The sequence below is a fragment of the Erinaceus europaeus genome, chromosome 15, assembly GCF_950295315.1.
Source record: "Erinaceus europaeus chromosome 15, mEriEur2.1, whole genome shotgun sequence".
Lineage (NCBI taxonomy): Eukaryota > Metazoa > Chordata > Mammalia > Eulipotyphla > Erinaceidae > Erinaceus > Erinaceus europaeus.
In genome coordinates, this window is record NC_080176.1 from 78,362,874 (window position 1) to 78,377,358 (window position 14,485).

General features: G+C 44.9%; 1 protein-coding gene across 1 annotated transcript in view; it reads left to right on the forward strand.

The window, feature by feature from the left end:
* The first annotated feature begins 2,668 nt into the window (after window positions 1–2,668).
* Window positions 2,669–14,485, forward strand: part of SERPINB5 (serpin family B member 5) — a 28,475-nt gene continuing 16,658 nt past the window's right edge. The window contains exon 1 of the mRNA XM_060173979.1: window positions 2,669–2,796. The gene's annotated coding sequence lies outside the window, so the exon portion shown is untranslated. The remainder of the gene's footprint in view (window positions 2,797–14,485) is intronic.

Below are 14,485 nucleotides of genomic sequence, written 5' to 3' on the forward strand. Positions count from 1 at the left end.
TGGACAGGTTTGGTGTATTGCACCAAAGTAAAAGACTCTGGGGTGGGTGGGTGGGGGGAGGGAGAATAGAGGTCCAAAAAGGATGACAGAGGACCTAGTGGGGGTTGTATGGTTATATGGAAAACTGGGAAATGTTATGCATGTACAAACTAGTGTATTTACTGTGCAATGTAAAACATTAATTCCCCAATAAAGAAATTTAAAAGAACAGAAAAAATAGTCACATTATATACATTAGGTAATATTATTATTCAACAGAACATATCAATTAGGAAGTAAGATTTCCCTACAGACTTTAACTTCTATCCTCCACCTCACTCATAAAAAAAAAAAAGACTCTGGGGTGTGTAGGTGGGGAGGGTTCAGGTCCTGGAGCCTGATGGCAGAGGTGGACCTAGAGGGAGTTGAACTGTTATGTGGAAACTGAGAAATGTTACACATGTACAAAATACTGTATTTTACTGTTGACTGTAAACCATTAATCCCCCTATAAAGAAGACAAAATCAAATGAAAAGAAAAAATATCTATCATCTATCTATCTATCTATCTATCTATCATCTCTCATGTGTTTATTTATTTATTTGCCACCAGGGTTATCACTGGGGCCAAGTACTTGCACCACTCCACTGCTGTTGGTGACTATCTTTTCCTTTCTTTTTGATAGAGGGTGAGAGACAGAGAGGAGGAGAGAGATACAGAGACAAGGAGAAAGGGAGAAGCCTACAGCACTACTTCACCACTTGTGAAACCCCTGCCCTTCCTGGGGTTGGGACTGGAGACTCGAGCCCCATATATACTACTTAGTTAGCTATCATTCGTATATGACATCTATCTATCTATCTACCTATCTATCTATCTATGCCTTATTTATTTATTTCCATAGAGGATGAGGTTGAGAGAGAAAGAGAGAGAGAGAGAGAGAGAGAGAGAGAGAGAGAATATTGTTTAGTTCTAGCATATCATAGTGCCAGGCACTGACTTGGGGCCTCTTCTTCTTCCTCTGAGGCCTCAGATATACAAAGTCTGAGGCACAACCACTTCACTATTTCCCAGCTCCTGATTACATTTAAGAGGAGTTTCTGTTTATTCATTTTCACAGGCAAATTTCTAGTTTCACAGAGAGCATTTATGACTTCCTTTGTCAGCAACTTTCAAATATGAAACACAGGGTTGTTATTTGTGCACCAGTCAGTGCACCACATTCCCCAGAACTTGTCTGTCTGGAGCTCTGTATGCCATGGGTCTAGTTATCTGCACATAGTGTATGTCTACTACTATTTCTTCTGACTGGCTTTTTTTTTTTCTTGGAGATTCTTTAATTAAAAAAATTTTTTTGTGGGGAGTAGGGTGGTATCGCAGCAGGTTAAGCACATATGGTGCAAAGCGCAAATACTGGCGTAAGGATCCTGGTTCAAGCCCAAGGATCCTGGTTTTAGCCCCTGGCTCCCCACATACAGGGGAGTTGCTTCACAGGCGGTGAAGCAGGTCTGCAGGTGTCTGTCTTTCTCTCCCCCTCTCTGTCTTCCCCTCCTCTCTCCATTTCTCTCTGTCGTATCCAACAACGATGACATCAATAACAACAATAGTAATAACTACAACAATAAAACAACAAGGGCAACAAAAGGGAATAAATAAATAAATATTAAAAAAATTCCTTTGCTCAACAATTTGTTTGGCTTTGTATGTTCCAGGTTCCAGATGCCATCAGGATGCCGGCCAGGCTTCCCTGGACTGAAGACCCCACCAATGTGTCCTGGAGCTCTGCTTCCCCAGAGACACACCCTACTAGGGAAAGAGAGAGGCAGACTGGGAGTATGGACCGACTAGTCAACGCCCATGTTCAGTGGGGAAGCAATTATAGAAGCCAGACCTCCCACCTTCTGCAACCCACAACAACCCTGGGTCCATGCTCCCAGAGGGATAGAGAATGGGAAAGCTATCAGGGGAGGGGGTGGGATATGGAGATTGGGTGGTGGGAATTGTGTGGAATTGTACCCCTCCTACCCTATGGTTTTGTTAGTTTATCCTTTCTTAAATAAAAAATAAATTAAAAAAATTCTTAATTTTTTTTTTTTTGTATAGAGACTAATAGAAATCCAGAGGGAAAGGGGAGACAGAGAGGGAGAGGCAGATATATGCAGTCCTGCTTCATCACAGGTGAAGCTTCAACCCTGTATGTGGGGAGTGGGGACTTGAACCCAGGTCTTTGCTCACTGTCATGTGTGCACTCAGCCAGATGCACCACCACCCAGCCCCTAGCTGCCATTCGGTTTAATAGATGGTTACCTCCTTGGCATCTAGCAGAATGAGCCACTTCGATTTACATAGAAGAGTGAGAGCTTCCACTACTTTGTCTGGCACGGCCATCTGGAAGTATGCAAGATTCCTGCCATCACATAGTCCCTGTATTTCACATAATATTTCACCACCCCACTCCACACAGGCTGCCGGGGTTGCCCCTATTTATTTATGTCTGTGTGGATTTCTACCAAGGCAGGCACTACCCAGAGCCTCTTCCTGCCCCAGCATGTCCAGGACCTTCAGCTGTGCAAACAACAGCAGCCTCTGCCTGAATCATAGACAAGCTGCCAAGAGGCATGAGTAAGAGCTGAGCCTGCATGGGGGTGGGGGTGGGGGGCTGGGAGGGGCTGGAGGGGTGGGGCGGGGCGGCCATGGGCGTGGCAGGGCGCTTAGGTGAGCCAGGCAGACCCAGGTTACCTCCACACCCAGGTCCTCCTGCACCTCCATTTCCTTTTCCCTTGGCGGTGTGTTGTACCGGATAATTTCTACTCTAGGTGAGCAGTGTGGGGAGCAAGGTTGGTGATTCCCGCTCCGTGTGTGTGTGTGTGTGTGTGTGTGTGTGTGTGTGTGTGTGTGTGTGTGTGATCTGTACTGGAGCTCTGCATGTCTCCTCACCTTGGCTGGCATTCTGCTCTTAGGCCTCTGGGAGCCAGGAATACCACGGAAGCCTTACAAATCAAGAAAAAGAGGAAATAGCCTGGTTAGGAGGTTTGGGTGTGGGTGCTGGGGCCGGGGACGCACCGGTGGTTCCTGGTTGAGAATGTATTTCAGCCTGGCCTTGGAATTCAGAATGAACTTGGCTACACTAGTTTCAGGCTAGGACGTGGTGTTCAGAACCCAGAGAAAGTGGACAGACAGGCAGTCGGTGTGTTTCTGAGTCCTGGCTGGCATTTAAAAAAATTTTTTTTTAATTGTCTTTATTTGTTGGATAGAAACATTAAGAAATCAAGAGGGGAGGGAGAGATAGAGAGAGAGACAAACACCTGCAGCCCTGATTTACCACTTGTAAAGTTTTCCCCCTGCAGGTGGGGACCGGGGGCTCATACCTGGGTCTTTCTGCATTGTAACATCTAGTTGGCGTTTTGGAGATGAGATAGGGACCGCTCTGCTTTGGGGCATTTTTTTTCCCCTTAAATTTACTTACTTGGATAGAGACAGAGAAATTGAAAGAGAAGGGGAGATCGAGAGGAGGGAGAGAAGAGAGATACCTGCAGATCTGCTTCACTACTTATGAAGCCCCCCCACACACATGTGGGGACTGGGGGTTTGAACCTACATCCTTGTGCATGATACTTTGTGTGTGCCACCACCTGGCTCCATTTTGTGTATTTTTTCTTTATTATTATTATTATTGTTTTTAATTTTTAAAATTTATTTATTTATTTAAGAAAGGAGACATTAACAAAATCATAGGATGGGGGGGGTACAACTCCACACAGTTCCCACCACCTAATCTCCATATCCCATCCCCTCCCCTGATAGCTTTCCCATTCTCTGTCCCTCTGGGAGCATGGACCGAGGGTCATTGTGGGTTGTAGAAGGTGGGAGGTCTGGCTTCTGTAATTGCTTCCCCACTGAACATGGGCGTTGACTGGTCGATCCATACTCCCAGTCTGCCTCTCTCTTTTCCTAGTAGGGTGGGTCTCTGGGGAAGCTGAGTTCCAGGACACATTGGTGGGGTCTTCAGTCCAGGGAAGCCTGGCCGGCATCCTGATGGCATCTGGAACCTGGAACATACAAAGCCAAACAAATTGTTGAAGAAGTATATATATATATTAACATCTCATTCATTTATTTGCAACCTCATTCTGGCAGGCAGAAAGGACTCTCCCTTCTTATTTATTCTGGGGTTTGGGTAATTGAAATAAGTCATAGATCTCAAAGGCAGATTCCTGGCTTCAAGTGAGTTGGCTCACTGTCTCTCCCCTCTAGGGGCCTCTGTTTTTACGGCTTCATTAAGTGTCACGGTAAATATCAGCTGAGCATGCCTCTCTCTTCCTTAAAGCTGTGATCAGACTGGGCTCAGGATTGTAGAGCAGAGAGGACTTAGTCCCATTATTATTATTATTATTATTACTTAAAATATTTATTTATCTATTATATACAGACAAAGAGGAATCGAGAGGGAAGGGGGAGCTGGAGAAGGAGAGAGACCAAGAGATGCCTGCAGTGCTTCTTCGCCACTTGTGAAGCTTCCCCCCTGCAGGTGGGGACTGGGGACTTGAACCCACGTCCTTGCCTGTTGTAACACATGAGCCTAACCAGATGCACCTTGGCCCTTCATCTCTTTCTTTTAATGGAATGGTGAAATGGTGTCCTATTGCCTCAGCATGTAAGATGAGCTAGAATTGAGCTGGTGGACTTTCCCATGCTACTCTGGGCATTCTGACCCCTCTAGAGGGTTTGAATAGAACTAAGTGGGTCCCAAGATGCCCTCCCCCACCCCTAGCAGTACATGAAAATGTTGGCTAGGTTCCTCGAAGGGTGGGGAGATGGGCGCCTACTTGCGGGCAGGATTCTGCCAGGCAGATGACTCAGTGGCTTCACATCTTTGCTTCCTATCACCTTGGGTGCAATCCTGCTGAGTGGTGGGCTGACCAAGAGCATTCAAGTCACAGGGATCCCGGCCATTCTAGGTGTTTGTGGAGGGGGACATCTGGCTTTCAGGGATCATCAGACAGCACTGGGACAGCCCAGTGGCTGCCATCTGGCTTCTGAACAAACAGCAGATGTGATGTCTCAGGTTGAGCAAAGCAGAGGCCCCTGCACCGTGGTGGAGGATGAAGCGGCTGACCTCATTCCTAGCAGCTGCCTTGTGCTTTCCAGCTACCGAAGCACTTTCTACACACTGACTCACTTCAGCTCTCCATCCCTCCTCCTGGGGCTTGTTCAAATTACAGAGGCTGGAAGCTCTGCTTTATTCTTCTGCCAGTCCTGTCCCCCTCTAGGGACCATAGTGTGGACAGCAGAGGTGGTGGTTTTTGGGTATTTCCTTGAAGTTATCACAATGGCAAGTTTTCTCTAGGTGCTGCCTAGCTGTCTGCTGCTGCAAATCCTTCAGACTTTTTTTTTTTTCTTCTTATTTATTTATTTTTTTATTTTTATTTTTTTATTTAAGAAAGGATTAATTAACAAAACCATAGGGTAGGAGGGGTACAACTCCACACAATTCCCACCGCCCAATCTCCATATCCCACCCCCTCCCCCGATAGCTTTCCCATTCTCTATCCCTCTGGGAGCATGGACCCAGGGTCATTGTGGGTTGCAGAAGGTAGAAGGTCTGGCTTCTGTAATTGCTTCCCCACTGAACATGGGCGTTGACTGGTTGGTCCATACTCCCAGTCTGCCTCTCTCTTTCCCTAGTAGGGTGGGTCTCTGGGGAAGCTGAGCTCCAGGACATATTGGTGGGGTCTTCAATCCAGGGAAGTCTGGCCGGCATCCTCTGCACTGTGTGCCCTTCACCTGTAAAATGGAGCTACCTGATAGGTTATTTATTTATTGCCACTAGGGTTATTGCTGGGGTTTGGAGCCTGCACTACAAATCCTCCAGTCTTGGTGGCCATTTTTCTTTTAATTTGACAGGACAGAGAAAAATTGAGAAGGGAGTGGGAAATAGAGAGATAGAGATAGAGACAGAGATAGATAGATAGATAGATTGATAGGAGGGGTCAGGCAGTGGTGCACTTGGTTAAGTGCACACACTATAGCACACAAGGACCCAGGTTCAAGCCCCTAATCCCCACCTGCAGGGGGAAAGCTTTATGAGTGGCGAAGCAGGGATGCAGGTGTCTCTCTGTCTCTCTCCCTCTCTATCTTCCCCTTCCCTCTCAGTTTCTCTCTGTCTCTATCCAATAATAAAAATAAACAAATAAAAAAATAGCTAGAAAGAGAGAGAGAGAGAGACAGAGAGGCAACCGCAGCTCTGCTTCACCATTTGTGAAGCTTACCCCTTGCAGATGGGGAGTCCTTGAACATGGTAATATGCACACTTATTTATTTATTTATATTTATTTATTTTGATACTAATATCGCTCAGCTTAGGCTGTTGGTGGTGCTAGGGGATCGAACCTGGGACCTTATGCATGCAAGTCTTGTGTTCTACTGCAGCACTCTTTTCCTGCTCCAGCAGCTTTTAAATAATGAGCACAGCACACACACAATAGTTATTGCATATGTGTGTGCTCTGTGTGTACAGATCATCTACGGGGTGGGGTTGGGGGGGGGTGAATGGATTATGTTCAAAATTCAGCACTGAGTGTAAAGTGGCAAAACCAGGACATCAGACATAAGTCAGAACGTATCTGGTCATAGGGTCAACCTGCCTATAAGATTTTTATTTTGCTCAAGTTGTTTATTGATGCCGAGATCCATGGCCACTGGCTCTGATGCAGTAGATGCTTCCGAAACCTCTCTGCAGGGACCAGTGGGTGCATCTTTCTCTGGCTCTTTCTCTGGCTCCCCTCCTGTCCCAGGATGTGCACCCCAGTCTGTATGTTTGGATTCCTTGCACACTTGGGGTTATGCCGGTTCTTCCTGGTGCATGATCTGGCCGGCTAACTCTTGCTCGCTCTGTAGATCTCCCTGCTAGTGAGCCGTACATACCCTGTTCTGAGATTTCTCAGCGAGTGGCCGGCTCTGTCAATGTTCCCACGCTGTTCATCCTGAGCACAGCCACTCAGTCACACCTGTCACAAGCTCCTTGCTGACTGCTACTTGCAGAGACCCTGCTGTGCTCACCTTTGATTTCTGAATGTCTAGTTCAGTTCAGCGGCCAGAGCTGTGTCAGAGCCTCACTACTACTTCCTAAATGAAAGCAGAATTAGGTGGCCCTTGAACAAGACAAATTAGAACTGTGGGGATCCAGAGGAATAAAGAATAGGAAAGTTTGTGGTCCGGGAGGTGGTGCAGTGGCTAAGGCACTGGACTCTCAAGCGTGAGGTCCCGAGTTCGATCCCTGGCAGCACATGTACCAGAGAGATGGCTGGTTCTTTCTCTCCTCCTATCCTTCTCATGAATAAATAAATGAGTAAATAAAAATAATAGGAAAGTTATCAGGGGAGGGGATGGGATATGGAGTTCTGGTGGTGGGAATTGTATGGAGTTGTACCCCTCTTACCCTATGGCTTTTGTCAGTGTTTCCTTTTTGTAAATAAAAATCATAAAAAAATACAAAAAAAAAACTGTGCAGATTGATTCATGGAGTTTTTTCTTTAACCAGAAACGATAAATGTCAATGCTATAAATGTATTTTCTCTTTCTAATAATTTTTTATTGTGTGTGTGCTTTTTTTTTTTTTATCAGAGCACCACTCATCTCTGGCTACTGGTGCTGGGCACTGAACCTGGGACCTCTCACATGCTAGTCCTGTGCACTACCACTGTACATCTCTCCAGCCTTAATGACTTCCTTCCTTTTCTCTCTCTCTCTCCTTCTTTCTATCTTTCCCTCTTTCCCTCCTTTCCTCCCTCCTGTCCTCTCTTCCTCCCTCCCTCCCTCCCTCTTTCTTTATGGTAGAACAGAGAAAAATTGAGAGATAAGGGGAGATAGACACCTGCAGCGCTGCTTCTTTGCTTCTGAGGCTTCTTCCCTGCAGGTGGGGGTCTAGAGGCTTGAACTCAGATCCTTGTACATGAAAACATGTGTCCTCAACTGGGTTCACCACTGCTTTACCCCTAAATATTTTTCTTTTTTTAAAAAAGATTTATTTATTTATTTATTCCGTTTGTTGTTGCCCTTGTTGTTTTATTGTTGTAGTTATTATTGTTGTCTATCTTCCTTGTTGGGTAGGACAGAGAGAAATGGAGAGAGAAGGGGAAGACAGAGAGGGGGAGAGAAAGACAGACACTTGCAGACCTGCTTCACCGCTTGTGAAGTGACTCCCCGGCAGGTGGGGAGTGGAGGGCTTGAACTGGGATCCTTATACCAGTCCTTGCGCTTTGTACCATGTGTGCTTAACCCGCTGCGCTACTGCCTGACTCCCATATTTTTAGACAATATTTTGTTACATTCTTTTGTTACAGAGAAAGAGTCAAAGAGACAAGGGCACTGCTCTGACCCCTGTGGTACCAGAGAGCAAGCCCAGGACCTCAGACATGCAAGTCCTGAGCTCCACCACTGGCGGAGCTCCCCAGCTGCAATGATTTCTGGGTAACACTGTCTTTTCTCTAGTTTATGTTATTGGAAGAACACAGAATGTGATCCATATATCCTATAAATGCATGAAAATTATTAAGAAAAGATAGGGTCAGTGTCAGTCTGTTAGTCTTTGAGCTTCAAAGGTTATACATGGATTTTTCTTTTTTTTTTTTTTTTTTTTAAAGATTTGCTTATTTATTTACTTTTATTGAGAGGGTTAATGCTTTACAGTGGATCCATTGACATATGCACACAACTTCTTTATGTCCCAGGCCCCCAAAGTTTACTTCCTCTCCCTCCTTCCCCTCCTTCCCCAGAGTTCTTTGCTTTGGTGCAATATACCACGTCCAGTCCATGTTTCACTTTGTGCTCTCCCTTCCTGCCCCTACTTTATTATGTCCCCTCTTATAAGTGAGATCATTTGGTATTAGTTCTTCACTTTTTGCCTTATCTCACTCAACATGCTGTCCTCAAGTTTTATCCAAGAGGATGCAAAGGAGACAACTTCATTACTTTTGACAGCAGAGTAGTATTCCATCACATATATATATATATATATGTATCACATTTTTTTAAGCCACTCATCTAATGCCAGACATCTGGGTTCTGCATGAATTTTTCAACTGTGAAGGAGGGTTGGTCTACCTAACCTCTTCATTGTTCAGGGGTCAAGTGTAATTGTAATCGTTTGCAACAGAAATAGGTCAAGAACTTCTGCAAGTAGGGAGATCGGTTTTGTAATGATTTTAAAAGCAGGTAAGGAAGGCACTGTGATGTCTTGACAGGTTAATTTGGAATGGGTGGGATCTTTCTAGAGACTTCTGAGAGGACCGCTGGGGAGATGGAGGTAGGAAGGTGTGGTTGGGAAGGGCCAGGGCTGGGAGCTGAGATGAGTGTGGGTCCGGTTCTTCCACTCTCACTCCCTGCAGCATGGGTGGCCTGGGAGAGTCTTTATTTTCACTGGCTTCACCTTTATCAATGAAGAGGTGGGGCCTGACTAGATCCACTGCGAGATCTTGTCCCAATACAAAGTTTTTAAGAGTTTAGGACCAATTTCCCAGTCTGGCAACTTCACAGTAAATATGTGTGTGTGTGTGTGTGTGTGTGTGTGTGTGTGTGTTGTTTACCACAGACATCTCAAGGAGGTGTGTATATGGGACAAGATTTAAATAAATGTAAATCTTTCCAATACAACACTTCTAAGAAAAAGGAGAGGCCGCGAAACTACTATACTATTTGAAAATAGAAAGCTCTAAACCTATAGTTTCTTCCTACCCTAGGGGATAAAATTTCATATTTTGAGCTATAAACTTACCTCAGTCATGCATGTGAAGTGGGTTTGACACACAGGAGCAGATGTGGTCCTTAGCTGGCTTTGTTATCTGCGTTTGTTTTTAAGGTAGTTCCCCAATTAAGTGACCATTTCTTCTCCTTTTTCTTTTCTTTTTTTTAACTTTTAATTTATTTTAAGAGGGTGATAGAAAGACAAAGATAATGATAGAGACAGAGAGACACTCTATTTCCTTCTTAATTTCTCTCTTTATACAAAATAAATGAGAGAGAGAGAGAGAGTTTCTAGAGCACTGCTCAAATCTGGTTTATGGAGGTGCTGGTGATTAAACCTGGGACTTCAGAGCTCCAGGCAAAAGAGTCTTTTACTTAACCACTATGGAATCTCCCCAGCCCTTGTCTTTGTTACTTAAAAAAAATTCCTTATCTAGTATGAGAGAACAGGAGTATTGCTCAGCTCTGGCATAAGGTATTACTGGGGATTGAACCTGCTGGGACCTCAGACAAGCAATTTATGGGCTTTAACAGACTGAGTTACCTCCCCAGCCTCCTTTCTTCTTTCTGCCCTTCCCATTCCTCCCACCACCACCTCATTCTTCCCCTGCTTCTGGGCAAAATATGAGCACAGGTAAAACATAATAGACTGCTGCGTCAGAACCTTACTTGGTGAACCTCTGTGAGAATCCCTCACTGACAGAAGCCACTCATTTATTATTATTTTTTAATCTTTTATTTATTGCATAGAGACAGCCAGAAATCAAGAGGGTAGGGATGATAGAGAGGAGAGAGACAGAGAGACACCCGCAACACTGCTTCACCACTCACAAAGCTTTCCCCCTGCAGGTGGGGACTGGGAGCTGGAACCCTGGTCCTTGAGTATTGTCACATGTGTGATCAACCAGGTGTGCATCACCACCAGGTCTCTTAAAAAATTTGTTTTTTTAATTATAGTCGATCATTTCTCAAGATGCCATTTGTACTTGAGAGCACAGACACTTACTTAGACTGCCTTCTCACTTTTCTCTGGCTAAAATAAAAGTGAGTTTATACTTTAAAGTGACTAAAAGATACAGCTACTGCCCCCTGTTTACCTTGGGGCTTCAGGTCAACTTTTTAAGAGAGACAGAGAGGCAGAGGGAGAGAGGGAGAGACACTGGACCTTCCTCTAGCATGATGGGGCTTGGGCTTGTCTGGGTGAGCTATCTTGTCGGGCCTCCTACAGCGGTTTTATGGCTGGCATTGTAAACGAGTCTTTCTTTATTTGTTAGCATTGTTAGACAACTTTGTGAAAATTAAAGAAGTCGTCTTAGTTATAAAGTGATGGCAAAATGAAAAAAAAAAGTGCTGTGAATTTAGGTCTTGCAACACAGGCCACAAGACAGGCACACTCTCTACTCTTGACCTGGTGATTTTTACAGCACCATGCAAAACAGTTCCTGCAGGAGCCTGACACGTCTTCATGGGTGTTCACTGCTAACGCCAATGCGGAGGTTGGCTTCAATGCCGTGATTGCACAGGGTGGTGTCAACAGGCTCAAGTCTTCCCTTCAACTGTTACTTCAGACCAGACCAGGTAGAGTGTTTCTAGGTCACTCGAGAATAACCACCAGGCCACTACTCAGATTGACCATGAGTCCCTGATGGATGGATTACTCAGTGGGGAATCTTTCACCCTTCCCACCATGCCCACGTATTCTGATACTTTGGTCAAGTGCCAAACGATGTTATTGTCTCCTGGTCCTCTCATGTTATGGACTGCAAGGCTTTCTCCAACTTGAAGGAGAATTTTGCTGAGAAATGAGCTCAGGAAGGCAGACCTGTTTTGATGGGTGGACTGAGGGCTTTCATGCTGAAGAAGGGGATCTCTGAAAGGCAGGGTCCTGATGAGGACACCTCAGCCTTCAGGTGTGCACAGGTGAGCAGGTCTCCATCAGGGACCTGAACCTGAGCCTGGAATGGTAATACAGTGTTGATTATGATGTGTAACTGACTGGACTGAAAGCCAACGGGATTGTGTACTCATGTAGCCATTTATACTAAAGGAGTCTCGAAAAGATGGAATAAATGAATGAGTGAATGAATGCATGAATGAATGGCTAATACTTTAGCTGAACACAGCGGTAAGATGAATACTTCCCTACAAGTTAACTTGAACACAGTTTTTCTACTCAAGGGAAAACCAGCTTTAATGCTGGTTATCAATTGTACAAAATCATTCTAACGTCTCATCTTGAAGAAGTGTTGGTCAAAGTAGTTTGTGTATTATTATTCATGTAATTAAGCCTCAAGCTGTTGCAGCTCTGAGAGGTTCTCAAAGATTGGATTCAGGTTCCTCCAAGGAGAATTAGGTCAGATTGAATTTTAGCTGTAGATGATCTCAGTATGATTTTTTAAAATTTTTATTAAAATTTATTTATTTATTTATTTTCCCTTTTGTTGCCCTTGTTGTTTAACATTATTGTGGTTATTAATGTTGTTGTTGTTGGATAGGACAGGGAGAAATGGAGAGAGGAGGGAAAGACAGAGAGGGGGAGAGAAAGACACCTGCAGACCTGCTTCACCGCCTGTGAAGCGACTCCCCTGCAGGTGGGGAGCCGGGGGCTCGAACTGGGATCCTTATGCAGGTCCTTGCGATTTGCACCACGTGCACCACCGCCCAACTCCCCTCAGTATGATTTTTTTTTTTTTTTTAAACTGATTTGATTTGCTAGGACAGAGAGAACTTGAGAGGGGGAAGCAGAGATAGGGAGATAGAGACATCTGTAGCCCCTGTTTCTTCTCTGCAGATGGGGATCGGGGGCTTGAATCCAGGTCTTTATGCACGAAACTTTGCATGCTTAACCAGTATGCCAACTCCTGCCCCTTCAATTTGAAATTTATTGCTCTGCTCACTGAGTTATCTCTTGGTCCTAACCACTTTATTACGATTTGCTGTGGAATGAACTGAGGACCTCACACCTGAGTGTCTTCTTGGGCGCACGAGAAGGCATGCACTTTGGGGTGAGCTATCTCCTAGTCTCCTTTCCTTACAAGGACATTGGGCATGTTGGATTAGGGCCAACGTAATGACCTTAACTTGATTACACCTGCAAGTTTCCTCTTTCCAATGAAGAACACTAAATACTAAATTGAACCGCACAAAATGCCAGTGGTTTACTGGTTTTGACCTTCAAAAATTTTAGCTTAGCTTGGTTTAACCTAAATCATAGTGGAAACAAAATGTTCTAAAGAAATCCAGCTGATCTTGGTCTGTGCAGTCAACACTTCTGACCACTTGCAATGGTCAGTGTGGCTGACATGATCTTGGAGATTCTGGACACCTCGTCACACAGGGACCCTCATATCCAGGACTGTTCAGACTTTAGCACACTTTCTCAGAGTTTCTCTACCACAAACCCTGTAAATTGCACTTTGAGTTTCTTCTTTTCTCCAAATTGAGACCAACATTGTTGAAATAGAATTATCATTGTTTTAGAAGGTCATGGCTGAGAACACTTCAGGTATACTTTGGGAGGCACTGTGAAGTCCTGAGTTTGAGCCCCAGTACCACATAGGGATATCAGGGACAGCATGAGACAGACCCATGAACAGTGGAATGATGTTATAGTGTCTCTTCTCTGTTTCCCTCCTTAAATAAAATAAATAAGAAGACTAGATATGGGAGGTCCCATGGTATTGCCATACATGGGGACGTTCCTGAGTTCATGCCTTGGACACACGCGCGCATGCGCGCGCGCGCGCACACACACACACACACACACACACACACACACACACACAGAGTTGGAGTGTCTGGGAGACAGAGCAATAGAGCACGTGACTTCACCATTCTTTTTAAATTTTTTATTATTATCTATATTTATTTATCAGATAGAGACAGCCAGAAATCTAGAGGGAAGGGGGAGATAGAGAAGCATAGAGACAGAGAGACACCTGCAGCCCTGCTTTACCACTTATGAAGTTTCCCCCTGCAGGTGGGGACTGTGGGCTCGAACCCATGTCCTTGTGCACTGTAACATGTGTGCTCAACCAGGTGCGCCACCACCCGGTCCCATGACTTCATCATTCTAAAGGTCCTGAACATGACTTCATTTTTTAAAAATTTACAAAAAGGAAACACTGACAGAACCATAGGATAAGAGGGGTACAACTTCATACAATTCCCACCACCAGAACTCTGTATCCCATCCCCTCCCTTTATAGCTTTCCTATTCTTTAACCCTCTGGGAGTATGGAACCAAGGTCATTGTGGGGTGCTGAAGGTGGAAGGTCTGGCTTCTATAATTGTTTCCCCACTGAACATGGGTGTTGACAGGTTGATCCATACTCTCAGCCTGCCTCTCTCTTTCCCTAGTGGGGTGGGGTTCTAGGGAATCGGAGCTCCAGGACACATTGGTGGGGTTGTCTGTCCAGGGAAGTCTGGTTGGCATCATGGTAGCATCTGGAACCTGGTGGCTGAAAAGAGAGTTAACATACAAAGCCAAACAAGTTGTTGACTAATCATGAACCTAATGGCTGGGATAGTGCAGATGAAGGGGGGGGGGCTCTCCATTCTGTAGATAGCTAATAGGCATATTTTAGTCATATTCCAAAGGGCCTGTGGCTATACTAGTTTTTTTTTTTTTTTTTTTTTTTTTTTGCCTGAGCCTGAAATCTGATATGCAGGTGGATCCTAGTTATTGTCTGGGGAGATGATGTCATGGCTGGAAAACGGACCAGAAAGCTGGATCAGAGAAGAGTAGCTCCCAAATATGGCGTG